The sequence below is a fragment of the Anopheles gambiae genome, chromosome 3 (genome assembly GCF_943734735.2).
Source record: "Anopheles gambiae chromosome 3, idAnoGambNW_F1_1, whole genome shotgun sequence".
Taxonomy (NCBI): domain Eukaryota; kingdom Metazoa; phylum Arthropoda; class Insecta; order Diptera; family Culicidae; genus Anopheles; species Anopheles gambiae.
Genome location: NC_064602.1, coordinates 54,216,130 through 54,222,129, shown reverse-complemented (window position 1 = coordinate 54,222,129; position 6,000 = coordinate 54,216,130). Strand labels below are relative to the sequence as shown.

The following is a 6,000-nucleotide window of genomic DNA, read 5'->3' as shown; positions in this document are numbered from 1 at the left end:
AAGCATGCATGTCGCGCGATATCTTGCCAAGCGCCCAACCAGCATTATCGCGCGATTTTTATGTGTATCTATCATTTTTCTCATTCTAACATTCACAAAATTTTTCATTCTGCCTCGCTCTTCTGGGTGTTGGTCTGTATTTGCTTGCGACTTGGCTGTGTCGCATCAACGATTCGCATGTTTCATTTAGCTCATCCCTTTCCATCGTTGGAGAGAAACTCTTGCGTCTCGCTTTTCTGGGACTTGTCCAAATTCGCTTGCTACACCAATCGTTCACGCAAGCGTTCTCCTCTCGCCCGCTCTTTGTATCATTGTACAGGTACTCCCCGATATACGCTATCAATGCGTACCGGAGGCAATAGCGTATCTCGAATATACAATAGCGAAAGTCGAATTTCGAGGTTTTCAGTCAAATTATAACTAATATCCGTATAACTTTGCATGAAGTGGTAGGTTTTAGCCACTAAATTAGTTATTTGATCTAATTTCAACTGAATTTTTCAATTTTATACCATTTGAAATGGTTTTTAATATTCAACCAAAAGGGAATTTATTTTGCATTTGACATTCGATTTCTAAAATTAGTACTACTTGTTCAAAGAACCGTCAAATTTAGAAATAAAGCGTATAGCGAAATCGTGTTTATCGAGAATGGCGTATATCGGGGAATACCTGTATAGCCACACGAGGAAGGCGCTGCTTCGCGTTCACATGAAAATGTGGTAGTGTGAAATCAAGTTTGCAAGCGGTAGGACGCGTCGGTGTGTGTCCGTTTTTTCTCTCGTGAAACCAGTACGGAAAAACTATTTGGTAAGTACAGTTTTTAATAAAGGGTTATATCAATCTTTATCAAACTGAATTGTATTGATAATTGTGATATAAAATCAATTTCGTTTTTTTTTAAAGAAATCGTAACACACGCACGAACGGAAGTGAGCACGGACCACAACAGAAGCAATATTCAATTGGTTGGTAAGTATTGTGCTTGACGTTAAATTGAACAGCTGTTGGCAAAATAGTTAATATTTCCTTCTATCCCTAGGAGTGCCGAAAACAGAACAGGAGAGGAAAGAAGGCAGGAACGATCCGATCCTCCAACGTGCTAGAGCCTGGTAGAGGAGAGGCGGCAGGAAGGTAGGGACGATTATCCAGCACGCTAGCGCAGCATCTGGGAACAGCGAGGGGGAGGCAAGCAGGAAGAATTTTTAACGCGTGCACACCATTCGACGAAGCCAACGCTGGATGAAAGGAAGAACGAGGAGAGAAGGCAGGCAAGACGGGTACGTGTGTGTCCCGCAACGGGTTTTCGGCAGTGTGAAATGTGAGTATTGAAAAGTGTATGTGTGAGTAGAGGTAAAGAGGTAAAATAAAGAGCGAATGTGTGGAATGGGAAAATGAAAGAGAGTCTGTGTTTGTTTTGGGAGAAAGGAGAGAATGAAAGAAATTGAACAATAATGTAGCATACAGAAACCACATGTATGATACACGCTGTCACACCGTTGCAGAGACGTGCTCTTTAGTGCTGCTAATGAGCACGATTTGAGAACGTTTTGAGCCCGTTTTTTCTCATACAAAATTTTAAAATGTCGCGCGATAATGTCGGTTGGGCGGGCATGATATTAGATGTTGTGATCGTATTGTTGCTCACCCCTGGATCGTGGCTGGAGATAGCCGCCGATACCAGTCAGGCGGCCGACGCAACGAGAGAGGCGAAACTAGATAGGCAATGCGAAATCTGGAGAATTAGGAGAATTAGAATTAGGAGAATTGGAATTAAGGAATTGCTCTCTCTTTCTCTCTCTTCCGATCTGGCTTTGGTGGCGAACGGTTGTGTGTCAGCGCGACACGGATTTACCATTTTAGTTATAATATAAGTTGTAAATTATAGTTTGTGTTCGCGTTATTACTATCAACGTTTTATCGGCCATCCGAACACAAAAGTGGCGACGAGTCTAACGTTTTTCTGTTTGATTATTTTATTTTACCCACCCGACGAAAATTCCGCGACCACAGTGCAAACGACGGAGGATGAGCACCATTGAGGCAAACGGTGCGGGCGCGCATCCCGATGAAGATCAAAGGCGTTCGTCATTTGGACGCCCCCGGGGCATTGGACTCGGTGTAAAAACCCGGCGGACCAGTTATTGGCGGTGTTACGCAGCACCATGCCGGTACTTATCCTTAGCAAGCTGTAAATTTCGGCCGTGATTACCGGCCTGCGCCATCGCATTCGGGTGTCCCTCCGCCATCGCACTTTGCTGCTCAACATGGGTGTTAAAAAACGAACCAACCTTACAACAGCAAAAGAGGATGGTTCCAACGACCTGTCGACATATGCGTTAGGAATTGGTGAGAGAGGAAAAGAGATGGGAAAAAGAGAGAATATTTTTAATAAAATAGGCTAAAAAGACTCGCAAGATTAGCCAGAGCGTTATTTACAAACGAACTGGCGGAATAAAAAGACATATTTGTTGGTAACAGCTATAGTACAACCAAAAGGCTTTAACGTGTTCGGCATTGAATTATTTTTCCGCATCATTTTTACTTTTTGTGTGCGGACGCAAGGACGAGTCAGATAAAGACATGAGGACTAGGATGCTCGCACGTATAGAGGATAAGCCTGATGTTACATTACAACAATTATGAGCTGAGTGTCATAGAAAAGTTAATTTGAAGCGGGACAGCGCCATGATAGAGTCGAATGCGCAGGAAAATGTATTTGCCGTACAGTCGCGGGAACAGCGGTTCCAACGTTCGCCACCAACACAATTACGAAAGCCAAGGTATAATTGCTTTAAGAGCGGTGATTTACACCGGGTTAGTGAATGCCCGTTTTACAACAACAAATGCAACGATTGCAACCGTTTCGGTCATAAGGAAGGTTATTGCCAGTCAAGCCAAAATCATAGCCAAAATTTTAAACCAAAGTGGAAGCCAGGATTTAAAAATCGGAATGTAGCTAATACCAAAGTCGTGAAAGTCAATGTGTTCAATGTTAATAATCATCGTCGGTTTGTTGATATAACGATTAACGCTATGCCTGTCCATTTGCAGGAGGCAGTAAAAAGTGAATTAGACCGGTTAGAGCAACTTGGAATCATTACTCCGGTGATTTTTTCCGAATGAGCTGCAACAGTAGTCGTTGTTCGAATGGTGCAATTCGAATCTGCGGGGATTATTCAACGTGGTTGACTACCCGCTCCCTATCCCGGAGGACATTTTTGCGCGTCTGGCAAACAGTATTGTCTTTAGTAAAATAGATCTTTCCGACGCATTCTTACAAGTTGAGATAGATCCGCGCTATCGTAATTTGCTTACAATCAACACACACAAAGGTCTATACAATTATAATCGCCTTACACCTGGCGTTAAGATAGCCCCTGCTGCATTTCAACAAATCATAGACGCAATGTTAACTGGATTAAACGGTGTTTCAGGCTATTTAGACGACATAATTACTGGAGGTAAAACTCAGCATGAGCACGATGAAACATTCGTTAATGTACTTAAACGAATCGAAGAGTTTGTGTTGTAATAACTTGGACCTTTGTGTATTATGTTATGTGTAAATATGTAAACACCTTTGTGATATTATGGTCAACACTGAACAGAACCTTCAAGTCTGTTTCTTCGTTCATCACTGTCCTAGTTCCGGACACGATGCGTTCTATTTATTAATTTCATTAGTTTCACGTCAGGCGAGATACCTGAAGCCGTTTTGCCAAAGTTGCATTTTGTTGTGGGAACCGAAATTGTCATCGGTTCCCTGTTATTTTGTAAGGTGGCAAAATGTGGGAACCATTCGATAAAGTCGCGGACACGCATCTCTTATTGCACACTGCAGCCCCAGTCCGTTTTGTCGTTAGCTATTCCGGTACTGGGCAGTGCGTGTGCGTATCGAAATTAGACCTGTCTAGACGGTGTGGAATGTTCGTCACAGGGTTTACCATAAGAGCGGATAAATGTGCTTTCAACGTCAAAGAGATAAAGTACCTGGGCCATATTATCGACAAGAGAGGTCTACGCCCTAACCCGGACAAAATCGAAGCGATCATGAAAATGCCAGTAGAAAAAGATTTAGCGTATGTAGCAATTAACTCGCTGTCAGCATTTCCGCTCACTCATGAAGAGGTTGCAAATGCTACGTTTAATGATACGCTGTTAAGAAGGGTGTATGGATTTGTGAAACATGGTTGGCCTCGCGACATGCAGTATGGAAAAGATCTATCATGTTTTTATAGTCGGAAAGATGCACTAACGATAATGCAAGGAAGCATAATTTTTGGAGAGAAGGTAGTGATCCCAGCAATATTACAAAAACGATGTCTTGATCAGCTCCATAAAGGTCACCCAGGGATAGTCCGGATGAAAGCAATCGCTCGTAGCTTTGTGTATTGGCCATCAATGGATGTAGATATAGTTGATTTGGTCAACAGTTGCCAGGTATGTCAGTCTGCAGCAAAAGCACCACCGAAGGAGAAAATTGCAACTAGCTTCCGTATCACGCACATTCCAAATTGGTGAACCAGTATTTTGAAATATATCACGCACTATGCTTACAAATGGATATCAGGAAAAGTTGAAAAAGGGAATGTTATGTATGAAATTAAAACAGCAGGTAGCAAAATACATAGGCGTCATATAAATCAGCTTCACAAGCGTAATGTATACTCAGAACATGAACACCATCCCGATGGATTGCCGCTAGACGTTTTATTAAGTGAATGGAATTTAATAGGCACACATCATACGATAGAGCAAGCAGCATTGCCTATACCACTAACTTAAACCTACATAGATATCCTTCCTAATCAACGTCCTCGTAGTCGCACGCTGGAACGATCTCCTCGTCGATCTTCTCGTATTAGAAGACCGCCACGTAGGTTCGAGTCGTACCAGCGAATTTAAAGGAAGGAGATGTTGTGATCGTATTGTTGCTCACCCCTGGATGGCGGCTGGAGACAGCCGCCGATACCAGTCAGGCGGCCGACGCAACGAGAGAGGCGAAACTAGATATGCAAGGCGAAATCTGGAGAATTAGGAGAATTAGAATTAGGAGAATTAGAATTAAGTAATTGCTCTCTCTCTCTCTTCCGATCTGGCATTGGTGGCGAACGATTGTGTGTCAGCGCGGCACGGATTTTAGTTATAATATAAGTTGTAAATTGTAGTTCGTGTTCGCGTCATTACTATCAACGTTTTATCGGCCATCCGAACACAAAATTAGAGGTGTGCCAAATAAACCAGAAACGCACGATGCATTCAGTTCTACACGGACATGTTTATGTTTATGTTTATGTTTATTTGTCTATCGATGGACAATAATGCCCTCTCGAACCATTTTAGCAATGTTTTACAATGAGTTCTTTACATTGGTTTACAATAACATAAAACATAAAAATGTGCACTATGGAACCAAATTTAACACAGAAACACGATCATTAAACTCAGTTGGCAAAATCCTCGGCTCAAAAGCGTCGCTGACTGCGTTGAAAGCACGGCACATAAGTATGAACGGGTCAGAGGAGCCAAATTGCGTTCTACGGTCGTCGAGGGCCAACATGCCGGCCTATACAGGCTTTTGAGACTTAAAACATTACCACGCAGCCGGATAGTCAATCCTTGCTACGGGGGGACGGTCCATTCTAGGGTTGAACCCATGACGGGCATGTGATTGAGTCGTTCGAGTTGACGACTGTACCATGGGACCACCTTTACCGGTATTGTTGTTTACAAAAAAAAACGAAAGAACCGAAATAAAGTTTACGTTCACAGCAAAAAACGACTCGAAATACCGAAGAGCCGAAATGCCCACTTCTACAGGATATCTAAACGCTAGGGTAAATATATGTACATATGTGTGTTGGAGCATTTTAAGTAATAGAGAAATTTGGTGAAATGCATGCAAAATTTCATAAATGTATAACTTACCATGGACAATTCGCTTGGGTCATTGTAGTATTAAAGATTGTTGCATATGTCTGGATTAAATTTTGATCG

General features: G+C 42.4%; 1 long non-coding RNA gene across 1 annotated transcript; it reads left to right on the top strand.

The window, feature by feature from the left end:
- Nucleotides 1-659: 659 nt before the first annotated feature.
- On the top strand, nucleotides 660-1,605 carry LOC133392964 (uncharacterized). The gene is made up of 3 exons (XR_009765930.1): nucleotides 660-810; nucleotides 907-972; nucleotides 1,043-1,605. It is a non-coding gene; the product is annotated as an uncharacterized LOC133392964 (long non-coding RNA).
- Nucleotides 1,606-6,000: the final 4,395 nt, after the last annotated feature.